The 24,203-nt window shown below is 33.0% G+C and overlaps 1 protein-coding gene across 5 annotated transcripts in view; it reads right to left on the reverse strand.

The window, feature by feature from the left end:
- Positions 1-24,203, reverse strand: part of Ten-m (teneurin transmembrane protein Ten-m) — a 67,639-nt gene that overhangs the window by 34,403 nt on the left and 9,033 nt on the right. The window lies entirely within an intron of this gene.

Raw genomic sequence — 24,203 nt, forward strand, 5'->3', positions numbered from 1 at the left:
AAAACCCAATACTTTTTGAGAACCAGTTAAGAACAATTATTTTTCATTCTCTGTTGATTATAAAACGAAACGCGTGATATAATACGCACCAGAAACAGTGTCAGGTTACAATATTAGTATGATTTAAACACCTTGTCAATTTAATTAATTAATTGTAATCGATTCAAATAGAGTATAGACATGCATTTATAATAAAGCTAAAAACCCATTAAGAACAATATTTTTCAACATTAAATAAAGTTAAGATGACTTGTGAATATTGTATAATACATTGTATATTTTCAAAGAAGCATTCCGTCAAAATTTAGGAACTGTACAGATAATAGTAGTACATTGTATCGGTTAATACAATCACCGCACAGTATCCTTAAAGGATAATATATTCCTACCTTATTATTATTATCATTATTGTTGTTTTTGTTGTATTTGTTACTATTGTTGTATAGTTGTTATTATTGTTGTATAGTTGTTATTATTGTTGCTGTTGTTATATTATATTAGTGGTCTGAAAAAGCTCTGCCCGTTCACCAAAGAACTCAATCATGATAATTGGCAAATGAATTCACGTGGAAGTGATCAGTGCGGTACGAGACGTCTTGCTTCCTTTAATTACGAAATGGACGGTTGTGTACAATACTGCGGAGCCCGGCCATCCGGCATTCGTTTCGCGGTTATTATTAATAAAAAAAAACCCCTCTCATCCCCTTGGTCTAGAGTTATGCATTTATTTTAATATAACTATAATATTTATCTTTTGATTTTCAGTTTTAAAAACCAGCAACTTGCAAAAAAATTAATAATATAATAAATCAACAATACAATTTTGTTTGGTTTTTTTAAAATTAAAACTATAGCTGTCTCAAACAAGAAACAATTTAAATTTTAACTTTATTCACAAACAAACTTTTAAGTAAAAAAAAATTTAAGTAGCCTTACATAATTTTAGTTTATTAAATAATTTTCGTTAAACATTGTATTTTTTGTACGATTTGAATAACGACCACTTTAAAAGAAATGGAGAACACTGTATTCTTAACACCATGAACAAAGTTGTTTATGTGTAGCTCTATAGATTGTGCCTTTGCACAAGTGAGGGAGCTGTTAAGTAGCAACAGGAGCTTATTATTACACGGGAAACCTATGGTGTGAGAAAAATGTAGTTATCTGGGTGAAAACAGTTTAATTTAAATGCATGGAAAATAATAAAAAGGGATTCTCTCCCATAGAATACGATGGAATTTTGCCTTGCACTTTACTGTTTCTAATAACGTGTACAGCTGTTATTTATTTTCTAACTATTTCAACCCTTTTCCTCCATCGCTGTCGATGAGGAAATAAATATATATATATTTTTTTTTTTGGTTCAGAGAGGGTGGGTTATATTTATAGTAAGGAAATGAACGGGGCATTGTCAGTGGTGTATTTCTCGTCTATTACTGAATAAAAGGCCCGGAACAAGAATTAGTGACCCGAGCAATATCTCATGTTTGTTGCCCCGAGAAAACGTTTAAACGCAACGACGACTCAAGGCTTTTAACGCCGGGACCAATGTTGTTTACCCTTATAGTTACTTGAAAAACAAACATACGATGGAGGCACATTTTATGACCCCTCAGCCCATGTTAAGCTTTCTAACAGCCACTTGTCTGTATTGCATTTCCCATTATTACAAGTCTTCATTTTCTATTAAAAACCACAATCGAAAATTCAACGTCCTATATTAATATATATTTACATTGTATTTTTGAGCACTCATAAGTTAAAAAGAGAGTGGTTTTTTTATCTCAACTTTGTGAATAAATAGGATTTTAAAATAAAGAAAATTCACGTTGTTATTCATCAAAATGCAAAATACGACTTCAATACACCCTTTTTGTTTTATGTTTAATCATTCGTCGGTCAAAAAAGCAAATATTATGCTTTATATTATAACAGTTATTAGAAATAATAATAGTTCTTATAACTAATTACTATAATACATTTCATACGAGAAGATATTTTTTCAGATAATAATTTAATTTTGATAAAGCCATTGTACGTTAACTTTATAGTTTAAATAAGCCCATAATACCGTATAGTGCTTACGACTATCGGAATATACGTGCTTAATTTTACTACTCGTCCGATAGTCAATTACAAAATCCATTAGTCCGTTGTTAACTTAAAATGATGTATCATATGAGTGAGTAAGTGAACTAGCCCAGTATTATAAGTGAAATACACTATAGAATAACTGCGATAAAATAATACCTACATGTATTTTTAATTGTTAATTGTTATTATTTTAACATTTCATAAAAGGCAACCAGCCAGTAAATGTGAACTAACAATTTATTTATTAAAATAATTTATTTGGTTTATTATCACACACACATATACTCAATTTACATTGTCGACGATTAAAATGTGTGATACATAATGAGAAAAGACACACACATTTACTATAATAGTCAAAGTATTAATTTAGGAACGAAACAGGAAATATTTTAGTGAAAAAATGAGGTAAAATAGATATCTTGGATTAAAAAAAAAAAAAACCATATGTACGAATAAGTCACAATTTTCAATACGAGTAAAAGCTACGTATTGACAATATAAACAGAATTGTCTAAAGACAAGGGTATGGAAGGGTTTTGTGTGCGAGAGCAGTGATGAAAAAAGAAACTTTTACTGTGAAAGCCACTTGAAATCCTCAAATTCATATTGTATTTGCAATAACTCAGAGTTGATAGCGGAAAAAAAGAAGTGGTAATAATAAAGGGGTACGCTCATTTTTCAAATCAGGAAGGACGGTATTCTATCAATTTTTTTTTCTTTTGTAATAAACCAAGCTCGTATAGTTTGGCAGTTATCATCAGTCTTTGTCAGAACATTTTTTGAGCGTCGGTGCACGACCACGTAAATTCAATTTCATAGCTTTTGGTGTTCATAAATAAAAAAAAATTTTATTTATATAAATAAATAATAATCTATAAATGTATTTAACGGAGATAAATTCACATAGTGTAGAAAACGTCTCATAAATAAAATGTTTATCCGTGGAAGTCAGTATACGTTGTAAATTCGTGTCGCAGGATTTACGCCCGAACAACTAATCCTCGGAAAGTGGACTCCCGGGGGTTTGTTAATTTTGAATGGCTGAAAGACGAGCGGGAGTACCGTGGACAGGGTGAATGGCGCTGTATAAGTGCGATAAACCACCTCCTGGTCAGGAAGCACTAATCAAAAAGGGTTGATTTCGGACGGTAACCCGTGAATGGCCGGAGGTATGTGTTTTGATTGCCTGTCAACCATCCCAAGGGTGACATTTACAAAGTCACTATAACTGTGCCCTTCTCTCGGCCTGAGTCGTCTTATATTTAATATACATACAAGTATATAAAATACATAACATGTATCAAATCAATGTATATAATGGTTTAGATTATAGTTGGCGACTACCACTAGCCGTATTTCAGTATATTTAATATTATATTTCATCAATGTTTAGCATCAATAAATATATTCTCAATTCCTGAATATTCATTTAAGTATTAATTTTATGTAGGTAATATCAAATCTAAAAGGTCAGTTGGTAATCAATTGTACAACCAGTACAATATAATTTATTTTACACCTTAAATTTTTGAAAACACACAGTAATGACAGTAAAATATGTGCGTCAAATAAATAATAGCAATTACTCGAATTTCTCAAACTCTAATTGATTTACTATATTGATAGATGGTATCCAAGGACATACATGATTTAATTTTCGTAATGCTTCATTGGAATTATGATTATCATGTATCCTATTGTATTATTAAAATTCAGAAAAAAAACAATCAAATTTATAATTATTTTTGTATTTTACTGTTTCTTTATTGAAGACTGAAATGGTAATAATTATGTAAAACTATGATAAATAAAATTATATTCTTGTTTAATTCATTAAAAATTTAATAAATAGTATTGAAAATGTATATTTATCAAAATATGTCTAATTTAAATACAAAAAACGATTGTGTAATATATATATTTTTTTTTTAATATAAATATGTAATGTAATTTTAGTATTTCCGGGATCATATAAGTGCCCACGTCCCTATGAAGATTGATGTCCTAGCGACTTCTTTTTTTTTTCAGATCTCAGGAATCTCATCATTCATTGGGTATTTTCATTGCATAAACATATGTTATGTTTCCTCCTCACAAATGTCATTTCAAAAATTAGGGACTACCGGCGTTTGTTATTATGTAGTATTTTTGTATTGGTTTAAACTCTTAAAAACCATATTGTACTGACAACCTAATTTATTATTTCCACTACTAGTAAACAATAATTTAACTTGATATTTCTATTTTCATCAGTAATCTTCTATTCAATATGAAAATCATCATATTGTATTAAACGAAAAATAATTATAATTACTGTTTTCAATAATATCAGACTTAATGATGTTTTTGTCTGCTTAAAATATTTTTTTTTATTTATCAGAATATCTACAGTTTATACCACGAACTATAGGTATAGGAACTATTATAGGTGTTTGACACAATATCTATATTTTAGAAAATAACATTTAAAAAAACACTACCCACATGTTATACATTTGGTATCGTTTTACCAAGTAATTTGATAGTTCAATCTAATGAAAGAGAAAAAACAAAAAGAATAATACAGCGTGGTGTATACCTTACATAATATTAAGTTGTTGATTTAAATACAAAATCAAATGATACTAAGATACATATTTTAAATGTATATAGAATACTATAATATGTATCTTAATTTTATAATTTCCATACTATCTATAACAACTATATTTGTCTGTTGCATTTATTTTATTTCTATTGGACAATTTCGGTTTACATACATTTAATCTATATTAATAAAAATTGTTGCAATGTAATCGCGTTCGTTTTCTTATAATCGAAATCAGTTTTATATCATTTTAGTAAAAAATTAAAAATTACAATTCCAATGGGTCCTTGAGCACGACCAGTATAGTTAGCGATGCGAGAGGATCTTCGCCACGGTGTAATTCAACTCCGTCGGATGAGACTGATTTAAACCGATTAGTCGACAAGCGAAAAACATATTAGAGTGTTGAATTTCAGCACCGACCTTGTCTTTTGTTTCAACCGGACTAGGCAGTTCTGTATTCCCCTTCTGTATTGCGTCCATTAATATTATTATTTTTCATGGAAAAAAACACTTACAATATTCAAACCTCCCGTGACAGATTTTAATGACGACACCGGGCGGATGATAATGATTTTATAATTAAACGTGGGGGACATGATGATAACGACTCCACCGAATCGCTCTCATTCTTACTCTATCTCTCTCCTTTCTCTTTCTTTCGTAAGCGCATCAGTAAATTCTATATTTAAGATTAAATAATTTTAAAAACCGTTCCCCACTCGTTTGTCAAACAAATCGTTAAGACGACCTCGTATTTTCGTATTTATATACATATTATATTTTTCCCCTTCCAACTAGCGGCCAACAGACCTCCATGGTAGATGGCTTTCATGGATCACACTCTCAGTGAGTCCATTAGTTACGACAGCGAGGGACCGTCGTTTAATTGATGTAAAAATCGCCTGGCCCATTTTCCCACAATATCATTGGAGGGTTTTGGCCTGAAATACCACTCGTGAATCATAATTAAACGCGATCATAATAATTTTATGTTTCACTAGTATAAGGGAGAGTGGAGTGCATCGAGGGTGATACGAAACCGCAAAATATTTTGGAAAACTCTGGTCCAAAGACTCTCGTAATGTAATTAGATACGAAGTAAAGTGCAATTACCATTACTTCTACTGCCTCTACTACCTACAAATAATAATAAATATAGTATTAATAATAACTACGCTGGTGTATTTCATATTAAACGAAACGAATTTTTAATAGTAGACCACCTCAAATAAAATGTTTTAGTTAAAATTGAAATAAAAGATAAACAATATTTTTGAACACAATATAATAACTATTCACTATATGATGTGTAACGGAAATGTAAAAGAGCCACTGAAGAATGCAAATCACCCATGTATGACTACGACGCCATGATACTTTTTCGTTCTCCATTTTTCATCCATGGTTGATGATTTACACAACGTAAAGCTATGTATTTTCTTTTCAGTAATTACTTATTAAACATAATATATTTTTAACTATAACAGTATAGCCGCATTCAAAATAACATTTTAGATACATTTGGAACATTGAAATAAAAAACAAGCATCATTAACACTATTGAGTAGTGTCTTCTTATAGTATTCTATTACTGACAGAAAAATTATAAACTGGTAGAAATTTAATATTTGACAATATTATGAACATTTTAATTAAAATTCTAAAGTATTTTATTATTATTATTATTATTATTATCATCATCATTATTATTAATGGTGACGGTAAATGCTTTTTTAAAGAGTTCATTCATATTATTTACGCTTATATAAATAAAACATTCTTTTAGAAGTGATTAAATTATAATTGACAACATTTTAGAGCATTTTCAAATAAACATACTGCATATAGAACATAGGTAGGTAGTTGAAAAACAGAATCATTAAATCATTAAATTATATTTTTCACGGTTACGATGATGTTTAAAAAATTGTTCTAAAGGGTGACGGGTTTTTTATTATTATTATTATTATTATTATCTGCGCTGCTCGCCTCTCCGACAGCTTAACAAAGTTAAAACGCCCGGTAATGAGAAAAGTTTGATTTTAATGAACCGAAAGCTCTGCACACGGGCGTTATTATGTCGGCTGAGTTTGTTAAAAACATCACGAGCCGACTTCAGGCAGGAAGCGTTCAAAATCGTTATTCCGTTTTAGTGGCATAGAGAAGAGAATGACATCCGGAATGTCTCAGCAGTTTTTCTCTGAAAACTGATTTTTCTAAGAAAAATAAACAAAACAAAAAAACACGTAATATTTTAGAGACAACTTTTCTTTTGATTTTCAATCAACGATCTGACATTCATTTTTCATATTTTTTTAAAAGATTTTTTACAAGCATTTTATTTAAATATACGAAATACCAGGCCTACCTTTTTAAAAACAAATGATATTTTGAAGGATTTTGTATTAATAATGTACGACAAACATTAGTTTTGTATTCAAACATATTATAATCTATAGCCGTGTGTACAATTGCGTAGGTACCTACTTTAAAAAATCTGCGCATTTTTTAAAATAACCAAAGATTTCTCAGTAAAGATATTCATATGGTAGGTAGTATTAATATAACTTTCAAACATCCATATTAAATACATAATAAGCTATTTAATATATATATTATGTTTATTGTCTATGCTCTAGATATTTAAATATTTACTTTGATTTTAGTATTATATTAAATTAAAATTATTTCCAGAATATATTAAAACAAGAATAACAAGTCTGTGACACGATAGTTGTAGTTAATCGCGAAACGCGATCTGATAATAATAAGCATCGGCCAGTGACATTAATTCCAGAGTAACCATTTGAGTTCTAAGCGGCAAATCCTTACCACATATACACACACGTGTCCAAAAACCAACCGTATTCTTCCCCACTGTAAAATACCTATAATAAAAATCCACAAAAACAGCTGATGGCCACAGTTACCGGGCTTAATTTTAATGAAAAAAAAAAAATAAAATATTTAAATAGTCCAGGCAAAAAAAAATTAAACTCATTATTCCTGATAAAAATTACCATGTACGTTTAACTAGAATAATTAATAATCAATTATTAAACTTTCTTGCAATAGATTTTAACAAAAACAGAATTCAAACATTAATAATATTTCTAAATCGTACAATTTTAGAATAAATTCCTAATAACAGAAATTCTTCGTAGAGCTCTGCATACTATCAGTGGCCGTAGGTACGATAAATTAATTGGTTAATATTTTTTACTATTGTTTTTTCGTATATTATGTTGTTTGTTTATTATTTTATGTATTGTATGTATTGCGTAAACAGATACTAAACATAATATTATACTGTAAATGTACCCAAATTATTATTTTTTTAACAATATTATTGTAAAAAATATATTAAAAATTATATTAATTAGTGGTACGTGACCATATATTTATGATAATAAAAATAAGTGATACTTAAACAAATGTTCGAGAATTTTTGCCTTTGTGGGTCATCATACTGTCATAAACTCATAACTCATAAAGTCATAACCTATGCATTTCCGAAGATGATGTGTTTAAATACGCATACCTATGGTGTACCTATTGTATTAAATTATTCAACACAAATAACAGATACCTACGTTGCCTAATCGAAGAAAAAAAATATTGTTAATATTATAATCTACAGCAAACCGTTTCTCTCGGTAAGAAAAAAACAAGTAAGAAATAAATTTACCATAACACTAGGCACGCATTGTTTGGTCAAAAACAAATGTCCCAGTTATTTTTTCTTTTCATTTCTTTTTAATCCTTGTTGACCTAACCTGTCCTCCGGAATAGCAGGAAGTCGATGATGCACATCGGTTGGTGTGTGTTAGTGTATTATCCGTGTTCGGAAAATAATAATAATAATAATAATAATTGGAAGTACGCGTCATTGTACACCGGTGAGACGGTGTCAAGACGCCGCGGGCGATCATCCAGCCATAAAACAATAATGTTCATGTTACCGAAGTGTTCGCTGATGTCGATTTTACAATGGTCCTTTTGTTTGTGTACTTTACGCCGGCTGCTGTGCGAATTCATTTTTATTTTCTTTATTTTCCATCTCGAGATCATCGCAGGTCGCAGAATCACAAAATATAATACCTACCTACAAATTCACCTTACCTTGTGCTTGGCCGAGTGTTCATTAAACAAAAAAACCATTCTATTCGCATCATCTCAAAATACTATTTCGGTTGTAAAGGGAAAACAAAAGTGATCCAAGCGAATAATAAAAGATACTCATTGACACCTAGTTATGTCGTTGCTACTTGGTCATATAGAAAGATATAAATGTCCTCTTTAATTGTAAAGTTTTTAATTAGACATTGTATCACTACTGCGTACCTATAACCTACCAAGCAATCCTTATGATAAAAATAAACGTATGGATATTAAAGACCTGGGTAAAACAAAGACGAATCGTTTTTAATTTTGTAATGATCGCGCTGAAAGTCGAGTCGTTTAAACGGTTGGAACTTACCTGCAACCTATTATAATAATTACGAGAACCACGTGAACACAATATTTTCGAATAATAATAATGATGGCTCAGAATATCCGATAGATAATACAAATAATAATTGTACAGCAAAACAAGACTGATGCGCACTGTTAACGTATACGGGCAATATTGGGCACGCATAATACATTAATAGGTACCTAATAATATTAATGTCGTAGTGTTTATTAAACGAAATTTATTTCGTTGATTTCGGCCGAGCGTCACGATAGAGCTCAATGAGCACGCACATGATTTTACGAGCGAAACGCAATCCAACTGCGATATTTTCATATTATGCAGCTGTAGAACAGTGCTCGGCGTGTGTATATTATATAATTTATTATAATATGATAAATAATAATATATGGCTGTCGGTAGGTCTAGTTCGTCGGTATCATTTTAAACGGGACGGTCGTAGACGGCGGCTTGCCGATTGTATATATATTTGTGTATTATTATGCGAGGGAGTTTAATCGAAGTTTCGGTGGGGCGACGGCGAGGCGAGCAAAGTTCAGTGTTCGTTCTCCTCCGGTCGTCTTCTGGGAGAATTAATTTCCTTTTCATTGTTTTTCGTCTTGAATACACGGTAATTAAACGGGCCGATGGAATCCGCTCGCGGATGCCAGGAAATCAATCTTCATTATGTATATATACCTATATATCAATATATTGTTTATTCGTTATTTTCTCTTCATTATTTTGTTTTTGTTCTTTATTTTATTTTGTGAGACACATATTTTTATAGCCACCTTTTTATTCACCCTCCTTTCTTATTTCTGTTTTATTTTTAATCAATATCTCCCGATATTACTTATGTTTACGAATATTATTTCCTTTTCGTTTCTTTTACACCCGACCCGCACCTCCCTTGTATTTCGTTTGGCCATTCCGTGCAACTGTTCTGTAGATAAATCGCAACGACCATGTTGTAGAAACACAATATTCTGTTACTCAGAACGTTATGCACAAAATGTCATTGGCTATTCCGGAATAACTGTCGTTGGCAATTGGATTCGGAAAACGGCACATGACAAATTCGCTGACGTTAGCCGATGTCTCGACTTATATGCACCGCATTTTCCGGAAAAGGCAGCGCTTGGGATTTGTCATGGAAATAGTAGTAAAGTGTAGTCCGTTTTAATTCCTCAAATCGCATGCAAACCTTGAAAAATATACGTTAGACGCCTGAGGAACTGTTATGTGCACTATAAAAATAGTATTACAATTTTTCACTTTATCATGCGACCGTGGTGAACAATATAAATAGAATTTTAGATTTCAATTATTCCAAAGTACATTTCCCAAATGATTTAAAACTATTGAGCTGTACGTTGATAATATTAATACACTGCTGGAAAAGTCGAAATGGTTTACAGTAGTCGTCTAAGTAATTCCATGGAGACTATATGTTTTCATAGCCGACGGCCATTATTGTTTCCCTCCGATCGCAAAACAGTATATTTTTATTTTGCCCAGCGCGTAAGGTAAGCCAGATTGTAAACGAAAACACAGCTACCGTGTCCGAACAAATATTATCTTTTGTATTTCGTATCTCCGGTTCGAACACCAAGTGACCACGCCTATTTTACGCATATATGATAAATATCCCGACGATATTGATCAAACGGTGTGGGTCTGTAGCAGGTGTAGAGCGATAACTGAGAAGGGTATATGCATCAAAAATGTATAAAACGGCATGACGGGCACGCGTTTGTCTTGAGGTGGGTGAAACGTCAGTAAATCTTGCGTTATTTTAATTTCCTGTTTTAGAAACGTCCAGTCCGTGATAATAATGTTGAGTGGCAGAAAGGCACCGAATTGGTGTTAATATTTATATGTCCAACCCGCCTTTTCCACCCCAGTCGTATGCACTCGTAACCGACGGAATGAATATTTAAGCGAAAAAGTAATTATTATTCTGATGTAAAGAGGTAAAAATACATTTCATTAGTAAACTAACCGTACTAATTTATGAAACCAAAATTATTCATCAGACTTTGATTTTTCGGATAAAATAATTATGATAGTATTATTAGCTATAATGTAACATGATAACTAGTGAAACTAATAATATTTGTTATTATTGAAATTTAATACAGACTACAATAATATTTGATACCAATATTCATTGGTTTCAGATTATCAATTTCTAATAATATTATATTATAATATAGTAGGTTAACTATCGGCTAAGTTAGGTTAAACTCCACTGCGCCATTATCACTTGTCAATCTCAAATCCAGTTTTATAAAATAAAAACTATTCGATACGTTTTCTCACACGAACGTCCATTGTTTTCAGAGTAACTGTTTTTTTATTTTTTTTTACTGAACATGTACAATATTATACACGTTATTAATAATATTATTATATTTTATGCTATTTACTAAATAACCTCAAGTGCATTATCTTGGATCTAGTGAAATCGCCGCAACGTACACTCACGCAACACTCGCTCGTCGTGTATCCAATGTACAGATTAACCGAACAGTGCACTTCTGGTAAACGCAAACACGTGAGTAGCACTTTATATAAATTATTGATGTCATTTAATGCATAGTGACGGTCTATTACCCCGTTCCACTACCACCCTTTGAACAACCATTCATTTGAGGAGAAAAAAACGCGGTCAGCCGTACGCAGTCCAATGCGACGGTAGGAACATAAACCGATCGCTGTAGATTTCGCGTAAAGGATTTAAAAAAAAAAAAACTTAATATTATGTACGATTTCCAAAAATGGTCGTGATGGTTTTAAAAAAACGATTTCGGAATTTAAAAAAAAACGACACATGAATACACGACATAGTAGTAACATTCCGTCGGCTAAATCGCTGTTTAAAGACTCGTCCGAGAGTCGATCACCGTCGGTTGGGTACACCGGACGCCTGGCCGCCGCCAGCAGTATTCCTCCCCGTCTGCCGCCCGTCCAGACGAATAACGCACAGCCACACGGGGGTCATAATGAAGGCCCGGCGGAGATCATCTACCCCCGCCGGTGCGCATCACCCGGTTTATTGATCTCGTGTTGCCCCTCCGTCCCCTCCCCGTGGACCCTTTATACGCCGACCGCCGAATGCGTGTACACACACGCGTAAAACTCGCACAATGTACGCACATGCATGCACACGCCAAGGCTGAAAGTTCGGCTATACGGTCGACGCGTGTCCAAAAAGTTTTACTACCCTCCCGTCGCGCCACCAGCAGTTTCCCTCACACCCCCGCGGACCCGGAAGAAGATACGAGTGAGGACAGCAGGTATCCGTACGTGCGAACGTATTAATTACACTAATTACATCGTATATATAGTTGTAGTGGCATCGCTTTGCCCGGGCCCGCGAAATAGCTGGTGTGATGTAGTACCTATACAAAGAGGCGTACGGTATTATAATAGAGCAGACACCTGTACAAGTGGAGTGGATAAATCGTGAAAAAAAAAAAGCCCCAAACGTGTACATATTTGTGCTTCAATCCGTTCGACACGTTCGCTGGGCTTACTTAAAAATCTGAACGGTTTCCGCCGTCGGCCACGGCCAGTGCACCGATGCGTGACCCCGCGGAAGCGACTGTGATCTCGGAGGACGGAAAATTAATAGGTTATGTACTTATGTGTAGTACTAAATATCGTTGAGTACGAGGAAATCGGCTGCCGGGCAAATCGGGTTGAAATAACAAGTACGATAGAGAATAGAAGGTAAAGAAAATAAGCCGAAGGTATGTATACCTACCTAGGTATATAATAAGAGAATGTGGAGATTGTCAAATAAAACCCTAATAAAATGACAGCCTCGACAACAGTTTATTATTATTGTAAACACTATAACGATACTCGTATGGGTATTGCACTAAACTAAATGCTCTTTTCCTCTACCTCACATTCTCACTCTATCCCCCTGTAATATTTTCGTCGATAGTAAACTGGACACCTATAATATAATACCTACACACATCATAAGACGTATAGTAAACGGACAATATTAGCGTATCACGATCTGTTTATATGAACCAAATAATTGGCTTGCAACTAGAATCAGCTTTCATATTTTAATTTTTTATCGTTCACAACGACATAACGGAAGGTTATACACTTTAAATATTGCACTGTAAAAATGTAACAGCGATTTTTTATGTCTGTAACAAAATTTAACGAAGTGAAAACGATTTTTGTTTTTTTTTCTCACTGACAAATAATTTATTGTATCTGGGAGGGGACTTTTTTTATGATGGACAACTAAAACCAAGAATTCGTTCAATTTAAAATATACATTCATAGGTATATATTTTTTTTATAAACAATTGCACGATTGAATGATTTCAATTTAAAAAAAAAAAACAAATATAAATTATATTCGTTGGACACAAATATATTGAATACTTTGATTAATTATAAGTTAAATACTAGGATACATTAGTTAAAATATGTGCGTTATTTTTTTTTTTTTTTTTTTTAATTTAACAACATTATTTATATGCAGGATTTAAAATGTTGGATTTCGGCCAAATTAAACAAGCGTGAAACCGATTTTTAAGAAAATATAATATCTATATAATATTTTCATAAACTCGCGTAGAAAATATTTGTTAATTAAAATGATTTAATACAATTTAAAAATGTACCTACTGAAATAAATTCAAAAAATTCTTTCTACCGCATTAATACTTTATTCTTAATTTAAAAACAAAATTATTCAAAATGCAATTGAAATATGTTCAGTAAAATTACATTTTCTTTTATAGAATGATACGAAATGGAAGTATGTTAAAAATGCCGATTAAAATGAATACCTAAATAAAATATGCAAATAAATTCATTGGTATTTGGACCCTATTCGTTCATTACGAAGTCGTAACATGATGTCCGATGGATAATATTCATCGGACGATACCTTAATCTTTTTTCCTCTAAACGCAGAAGTGGTTCCGGAATGTTTAATATTTTATTTTTCATTTGAACGTTTGACCATTGTCGTGGACAATTAAATAAAAATATGAAAGAAAAAAAATACAATATTCGAAGTCGATAAACACAGACGGGCGTCGGCGCCTATACGCCACTGTTATAAAAGAAAAAAAATAAAGAGTACTCACACTAAAATTTAGTCCCTTTCAGAACAATAGATACGACGAAGAGCACAGACGACAAGAGTTCGTCCTTGCGGCGCCTGTGACCCGTGGAGAGGTAGGTAGATTTGTAATTTTCTGAGTTCAGATGATGTGCGATAAATGGATCAGTGGCGCCTGTCTAAGGTATGCCTTTAATATCGTGGCGACAACATATTATGAAAAAGGAAACAGTATTATTGTAAGACTCTTGCAAGTATCTTTCGGAGTGATTTAATGGTCAAAGAAGGGTACTTTTATATTTCACGGAATATTATTGACATAAAAAATATATTTTTTGTAACGATCCTACAATTTTTTTTTAAAGCAACTCACTGTAGATGCTTTTTTTGACTTGGAGTTATGTAATTTATTAAAATTCGGGGGGAAAAACAATTTAATATTATATATCTTATATAAAGAAAAAAATTACTTTTTATTATTTTAGCGGTAATATGTAACGATGATCGGGTGGTACGTATATATAAGATATATGTATATATATATATTTATACCTTTATGGGATCTATATTTAATTCGCCACAATTTTTTCCCCGTCAATTAAAACTGTGTTTGTAACCCGATAATTATAGAACGCATATTAAAACAATATGCTGTAACATGAGCCAACAATAATTATTTATTTAGTCAGACAGTGTTGTTCGATATTAAAATATACCGGTACGAAGACAATTTTACGTGTACCTACAACGTCAAAACGATCACACCACGAGACCCGGACACGTGATTGCGTGTTTCTATGTGACTATATAGAACAGTATATTATCGTTTGAATGCGATGCGCGTAAGACGAGTGTATTATTATTATTATTGTCAGGGCGGAGAAATTATGGGATTTGCGTGTTTTTCTTCTACGTGTACATGGTTTATACGAGTAAGCCGACCAAGACGCACATTTTTTTCATAATATCATGGACATAAATAATATGATTTTTAGCACGCCGTTTCGATGGTTTTCCAATAAAAACGTCTTACACATTTCTGTATTCATTTGTAAATTTAACATGACCTCAGTTATTATTTTTTTTCTATTGAAAGGCACTAAAGTTTGGATTTGGTTTGATATAATATGGCGAAATTTTTGTTTTTTCATACGTTAACCGAATAACTTATTATTACTAATAAATGTGGCCTTAATGATGAGAGTGTTAGGGAATTTAAATAAAATGTAGACAAAATATAAACTTTTTGAAAAGTTAATAGTTGTAAATTGAATGGACATCTTGGTTGTTAACAGTATTTTATTTGGAATCCGAAACGTATTGCAGTGTACGCTAATTTTTAACAATATAACAATAGGATGGTAATACTCGTACACATAATAATAAACATCATTACATTTCATAATATTTACACGGATTAATACATTTTAATTTAATTTTTGTTTTATTTTATATTAATTTCATCAACAAGTTTTATACCACAATATTATAATTAAGTCGATGTCAATGTCACTCATAAATTTTATTTTATACACTTGTTTGAAATTTCCGCCATCCATAATAATATTATTAGATACAATAAATTAAACACGGCGTTATATCAAAGTCCGAAAACCTAAAACTGCACGTCTCGGGCGGGTGGTCTCGCCGCTATCCCAGACCAATTCACACTGCCACAAGATTAATTCGGCGACATTCCGGACCCTGGCGTCTGATGATTTTCTAGACCACAGGGCCGTCTCACCACGCAGGATTAATGCCGGATTAAACGGCTGCCGCCACCCTCTCATCACTATAACACACACACAAACATATATACACACACAGTCAGTTAAAATCACCTCGACCACCACCACCCTGCCTTAAGGGTAAAGTCAAACGGTCGGAGCGGGCGGAGAGTTATACATTTGTCGGGATACGTTTGTGTGTGTGTACAATATACATATATATATATATATATACTCTGTACATTATATTATTATACAGTGAGAGAGAGAGAGAGAGTCTGTCTGACGGCCATCCCGTGCCGGACCTGTTAATTATGTCACTGCCATCACCACCACAGCTGTACGACGTACCGAATTATGTGTAATAATAGTCGCCGCTGGACAAGGGATATTAATCATTTCACCTCTGAAAATGTTTCACTCGTTTCCCGCAAAACCTCTGCAGCAGCCAGCAGGACGGACCGCGAAAGGTCGCACCACGCGCCATAGTGGAAATCGGATTAGAAGCGTACTTTTTAATCGAATTCCATGTCACACCGAAACAGTTCTACGATAATTGTATTAATTTTAATTTAAAAATTACGTTATCCTCTACGGACTACGACCATTGGATGACTTTTTTTTTAACGTTTAGTTTGTGCCTTTTCCATTCCATTGCAATACTGGAAATTAGTTATAAAGTCGTGCACGTGGATAATTTCACCCCTGTGATGTAAGACTTTGAGCTAGCAAGAATATTGTATACTAATAAAAATTACACATATTACACATCCTTTCAATTATTCATCTAATTTAAGGTCATGCATTATGCAGGAATTATATTATCAACTCAATATTTAAAAAGCTTTTATTAACCTAATTTTTGATTCGTTCGAAATGCGGTGCTCCGTCACCGTGGATAAAAGCAGCAAATTGAAACAAATAAACACCTCGTTAGTTCGATAATACTCAATCCGGGTCGAATTACACGCTATCCGATCGTACCAGGTTCTCGGTTGTCGTGTTTGAAATTGTTTTTAAGAGTCCTTTTATACTACTTCACCCTATAGTCTGCGTTTACCTACATAATATTATCATTATCATAGCGATCTTTGGTAAACAATCGTTAATATTAACACGCCAACACTATAAATACATTTTTCGTTCAGAACTTGTTTAACACGTAATCAAGACAAGCGTTGGCTCTTCTTTTGGGTGAGGGGGGAGGGCAGCTAACCTAGGGACAGTATATTATATTATATTATGTACTGCTGTACTCCGGCAGCAAGCATGCAATTAACGAAAACGGTTATTTCGTGTCGGTTAAACGAGCACCAAGGGGCACTGAGCATTTGTAGTAATTAAAAACCTCGCCGGCGATGGTTAGGCCACAAGCGTGTCAAATATACGGCCAACATTACCGAATATTACGAACACATATATATAATATGTAATATATTCATTATTCAACGCATACTGAATTCTTGCGAAAGAGTCCTTATTTTGATCGTATTAAAATTAAAGTTGATATAAATAATATAAAAATAAATTATGATCACCATGCGAATATATAAAAACTGTTGAAATTTATTATTTTATTATAAATTTTAACTGACTGATTTGAACTGTGATGGAGTAGGGAACCAATATTAAAATATAGTTATCAGTAGTTCTGTTTGTATTGTATTTTTTGTTACCTAAATTATATCATAAAAATATACTTCGAGTATACTCTGATAGTTGAAAAAACATTTTTTTTTTTTTAATTTCATAATAGGTATATTATATTTAAAGAACAAGCATGTTAGTACCTGACAGTATTTTCAGAATACGTGAATCAAGTAAAATCAACATTTAGAGGATAGCTTTTGGTTTCGGTTTTGTTTTTTGGCAATCCCTGCGATATAATATTATATATAGCTCGATATAAACACACAACCTCACCCCTCGATTAATTTCGTTTTCCTCTTTCTCGGCAACCAGAGACCCACGAGGACTTTTGGACGACAGCCAGGCTGAATAGCATTTATGTCAAACTCAGATAATATTATGGCGGCTATTAAGGGATAGAAAACGAGTGTATGTGAGCGACATGGATGATGATAGAGAATGAGAAAGACAGAGGGAGAGAGAGTGAGACAGACAGACAGACAGACAAAGACAGACAGAGAGACCTTTTATTAAGCTACATAATATTAACCGTGGTGCGCTCCTAGCATATCTAACGCCATTAAACTTCTACTCACTCTTACCGTACTCTACTCTCATAATAATCGTTTACATGAGAAACACCAACGAATTTTTCATAATAATATATGCACAATGTTAGTGGTAATCTTGTGGTCTTGTGTGGAGATGAGACGCTTTTCCCTGTTCGAGGAAAAATGATCAAGAAACGTTATTAGCAGAATGTTATTATAATAATACGCCACCGGTACATAGTGTTGATAATAATCTTTGAACTGTAGTTAACAATTTGCATTCGTTGCTGGCTTCATAATATTATAACTATAGTGTATATTCAACCTGCTGGAAAAAAAAATATTTCTTGTATTTTCCAAGAAGAAAATAATCGGGAATAAAGTGGAAGTGTTTACTTGTATTCCACATCACATATTCTATAATACACGTTCATTAGGTAGCGAACCTAACAATTTATACGGAAAATCGTTTTACCCGTCCAAGTTACACGTGATAAAAGTAGATTGCACACTGGAATAAAAAGATTATTAAATGGAGTTAGATAGATAAGTCTTAAAGTAAATACATTTATAATAATTGTATAAAATGAAGAGTAATAGATAAATAATATGATTAACCTAGTAAGATAAAAACGTAATTAAAAAGAATGATCAAAACACCTCATTAAGATATAAAATGTTAATTTTTGTTTATCTGTTTGATATTATATAATATATTGTATATTATTATTTTATATTATACGCGGGTAATTTAAAATATTCCATTTGAGATCATAGGGAATTAAAATAGAGATTTAAATCCACACAAATAGTCAAGTTATAAAATAAAATTCAAACAAGATAGTGATCAGGGAGGGTACACATAACTAAACTGGTTATGTGTACTTATAATTTGTTCAACTTAAAGTTACGATTGTTTACCAAAAATATGTTTTCTAAACGAAACTGTCTACTATACTGAAAAAAACTAAAAATTAAAAACTAAAAGCTCGTTAATGGTGATTGGGCAAATGATTTTTAAGCACTACGACCGCAACACGTCAGAGTCACGTAGGCGGGGTGGAACTGGAATTTCTCTCAGTTTAATGTGAGTGAAATAACTCGCAGCAGGTACCGCCGAAGCCTATAATAATTATTATATACAATACTCTCGTGCACTCCGATCACACAAGTGCGTAAAGTGGTTTAATGATCCTGGCGGAATGCCGAGTGTGGGCAAATCGATGCAGATTAGGTCGGAAACGTCCGTCCAATTCCAGTTTTTCGGGCGGACGGAAAGTGGTGTGAAATCATTTGGTGATGAATGGACCCAATTATTGCCATTCGCGTGTATTTGTACAACCTGCGTACATAGGTTTGGTGAAATATTATGGTCATGGTGGACGGGCGCGGTGCGGTTGTATCCGATGTACACGTTAACGTGAAGAGGGTGATGCTGTAGCGGGGTTGTTCCCTGGAACTTCAGCTAACTACAATTACAGGGCGAACAAAGTCGCATTGAATTCGCCATTCACCCCTTCCCACCACTTCGACCTGGCCATCGAAGCCTTTAATTACGACACGGTCTCCCTCTGGATTGTAATGTTACAGACCATCGTGGTCCGGGCGGTTCGTTAAGCCCCTCCCGCCACTCGTCTCTTCTACCGCTTGCTCAGCACACAATTAGGTCTGAGGGACATTCGATTCCATGCATATATATATATATATATATATATATATTTATATATACATAGTCGGCGGAGCCCTTGGGATGGACTTTTTATTTTTTTCTCTTTTTTTTTTGTATTTATTTTATTTTGCTAGAATTTCATTAGTAACCGAATACGCCCTACGTCGGCTTGTCAGCTTAACGTTCGCTAAACGGATTTCGCAGCTTCTCGATAGCTTATATACTATATATAGTGTATATCGGCTATATTATAGTAGTATTGCACGCAACGAACAACGTGTTCTCTGGAAGTTTTGTTCCCAGGACGGGGAAAAAGTTTGTTACTGTGACATTTATGAAACATGACTACCATGGATGTTAAAACGGGTGGTAAATCCGACCTTACAAACTTATTCGTGCACTATAATATGTTAAATTTAATACTCCGTACGAACAATATAATTATGCAGAATATTTTTTATTCATTACCTATCTGTCTTTTCAATGTTCTAAAGTCAGTATTAATATACAAACATACTTTATATATTTTTTTAACCATATTTTTGAAAACTTTTGGGTCCCATTGAAATCAATTTGTTAAAATACAATCTTAGACACACAGAGAAGTCAGATTCTTCTAGATTTATGGGCGAATGTGTCCCATGAGGGTTCAAGGTTCTGGACAAATTGACACAAATCGGAATGCTCCGTATGTTTATTGGCTTGGTCAACAAAAGGGGATGTAATACAATTGAGATAGTTCCATATAACAAATAGAACAAAATTAAAGGACGCATATATCTGCATATCAAAAAATTCTGAACTACTTAAAACTTTACCACATAACATGTAACTAGATCTTAATACAGTATACATATAATATGGTAGGCATAATAGTATTTGTATATACAATTAATAATTGCTAACAATCTAGCAACTTATTATGCTACATGCACACATTTTACATTTTATCAACACTAAAATAGTAAAATAATAAATATGATTATGATACAGATGCATGTCTGGATGTTGTTTAATTTCATAGAATTAAATACATATTTGTATTGTTAAACTAAGTAACAGAAATATTTTTTATGCAAGATATGTTAATCAGGTAAGCCCATTAATCAATGTTTATAAATCTATGAATTATGGACTAATATACGGTAACTATGTACAACTATGTATATTATGTTAGATAGCTATTATAATAATATACAATATTGTTATCTGAATGAATAAAATAATGTTTAAGTCATTATTTAATTATATATTTTAATGAAACTGATAATTGTAACATAATCAATCCAAAAAAAAAAAAAATATATATATATATATATTATATATTATGATACATTGTAATAATTTAATTCAAACGTAACTATTGATTTTCTATTTGTTTTCAATTTTAACTTAAGTTTATTATTAAAACAAATATACGATATAATATTATTTATTATTACCTAAATCGTATCATATTCAATACCCGTGGGAATACTGGAATAATATAAGAATAAAAATTACATTGCTTACCGGTGTTACATGTGTATACTCGATTATTTTGGTAATGAAATATGGTTATAGCTGTTGGTAATGTTTAAATTAAAAGTATTTAATTTAAAAAAAAATAATAACATATTGTACAAAAACAAGCACATCGAACGTGTCAATGAACAAACTTGAATAATATTTCATAAATGGCCTTGTGTTCAGGCATTTATAACGCCTCCGGATCGTTGTTGGAGCACACTCAATTGGCCATTTTTATGACCACCATCCAAATGGCGTTTAATGAAAACTCGTAATTCATATTTTGGCATCATCTTTATTTCAAGCTCGCCGAAAAATGACCGCGCTCAACATGCCGCAGAGTGCCATTCCCCTGTACACAACTTGCCGTAAGAAGTGATATTTATGTGCCGTTGCTCGGGCGTTTGACATTAACGGCTTTTCCAAATTACATTTTTGTGTATGCCCAACGACAATGGTTTTCCCCGGCGCTCCTCCCCAAACCGCCGGCACTCAACGTGCCTGTCGCGCATGGCCGGCTTATCGCCCGAGCAGATACCGCGAGATGCCATAAATCTTACACTAACTCTGTGTGTCCGCCGAGACCATTCACATCCCCGGGGGTGAACCAGAGGACTATAGATCTAATTAGATGATTGTGTAGAATATGCAAAATATTTTTGATTTCGTTTATCAACAATTGACGACAAGTACAGGCAAATACACTGGTGTCCGATAGTATAAACATTACAAAATCACAATGCTTACAACATGGTTGTTAACATATTGTGCAACAAAAAAGTCAACACCATACGCTTTAAAGCTCATATATTAATTAACTATACTACTAATATACACTTTAGCACTTAAGCCCCAACACACGGCAACGGCATTATACAATAGGTAGCAATAATAGCATTACCTTTACCCTGCAATTTCGTTAAAGAATTAATGAGATGATGATGATGACGATTATAATGATAAGTGATAATGATAAAACTTAGTCGTTTGAGAATTTAATTAACCGTAAAGTAAAATAATATGTTTAACACCGATTGCGATCGGTGCGTGCCAACACGGAAACTCACTAAACCTACCGCGAAGCGACGCGATTGAAAATAAATACAATCCAATATTCATTAGAACTCGGTTTGATATCACCCCGCGTAGTGAATTATAATACGCAGACCATAGTAGCAGAGCGCTCTTATACTTAATTCATCGGACCGGATGTTTCGCCGGTCTAAGCGCGTTTCCGGTCGGATTCATAATATCCTCGGTGTCTGTGCTGATAAATCATTTTCAAAAGACCCCGCCAACAACATCGTACATATACTACCCCGCCCGTCTTTACGCACTTTCTCCGCTTACGACTTGGCTGTATAATATATACATATACATTTATATGTATACATAATATATGTACGTATAAACTTGTGCACACACACACACACACACGTGCATCCGCCTTAAAGGGTATAGTAGTAATTAGGTTGCAACTTTAATTGGTCGGAAAATCCCCGGGTCCGGATAAACTCAAAGGAGACGGTGGTTTTCTGTCAACTCTGCGAACTCTCCTCGCCGGTGTGGTGCACGAAAGGTATATAACAGCGGCAGAACTTTTGCAGTGTCCTCACCCGGCCACATACACACACACACTGAAGCGTGCCACCGGTGCGCCCAACTAATTGTGAGAGAAAACGCACACGTCACACACCTCCAATACGACTATATATCCACCACCGGCGTGAAACTTTAATTACAATTTTATTATAATATCGGACTATCATCTCCGGAGTTGGTGTATACTTGTATAGGCAGGGTAGAAAGTAAGTCGGTTTAAAAAGACTTAAACGATTCGAATATCGTTCGGACGTAAAGCTATTTATCAAAAAGTTCACACGGTAACGAAATACATAGTATAAAAGGTAGGAGGAAGCTCGCAAACTTTCTCACGGGCGTTTTAGTAATGATTAAACGAACTTTCAGCCTTGTTCAGTTTCTTACCTGCCACCTTCATCCCCGAAAACTCCTAATTGTTCCCGGCACAGAAACGTCGCATTTGTCTGTTATAATTGAGATAATTAATTGCGCACACTATTTAGCCAAGCAGTAAATACAACGTCCAATTAGTCGTGATACTTGCCAAAACAACCAGGATATCCATTTTTTTTTAATGTTATCTTGGGCTCTTAAAAGTTTAAATACAAGTTACAAATGTGTGATATTTAAATTGCACAACATCCGGCAATTTGAAGTTATAGATATAAAATTCTGAATATTATTTAAAATAAAATTTAATCAAGAAAATTATTGGTTTATAATATTTAATTATCAAATTAAAATTATTTCCTGGTGGCCTTTATGCCTTATCAGCAGTTGACATTTCATAACATAATTTTGCTATCGAAATAAAATAAGACAAGCGCCATTAACTATTTTATTACAGTTGATAAAGTTATTTTGGTTTCATTTCACAATATCAGCTATAAAAATGTTAAGTTTCGACTGTAAAAATGGTTATATAAATCAAATACAAACATAATAATTTATTATATAATATGTTTTAAACGTTAAATTTTTTAATAAATTATTCATTTATCATTATTAATTCAATTTTTTTTTTATATATACATAATAATACACTGGATATTCTCACTTATAGATACAACACTTTTATGAATGTTTCTCAATGTTGAACGAAGAAAACATTGAAAACTTAATTGTGTTATTTTTTAATGTGTATTATAGTATTAAAGTATCTCAGGATATTTTTAACGTCTGACCAAACAGGTGTGCCAAAGGGGGACATCGATTAACAGTCCGGTATCGAGTGCCAGGTAAGTCTCACCGTCATCTGTTGCCCGGCGTAATAATGATAAGGCATAT

The sequence above is a fragment of the Diuraphis noxia genome, unplaced genomic scaffold, assembly GCF_037042655.1.
Source record: "Diuraphis noxia isolate RWA-SAM2 unplaced genomic scaffold, SU_Dnox_SAM2 contig0004, whole genome shotgun sequence".
NCBI lineage: Eukaryota > Metazoa > Arthropoda > Insecta > Hemiptera > Aphididae > Diuraphis > Diuraphis noxia.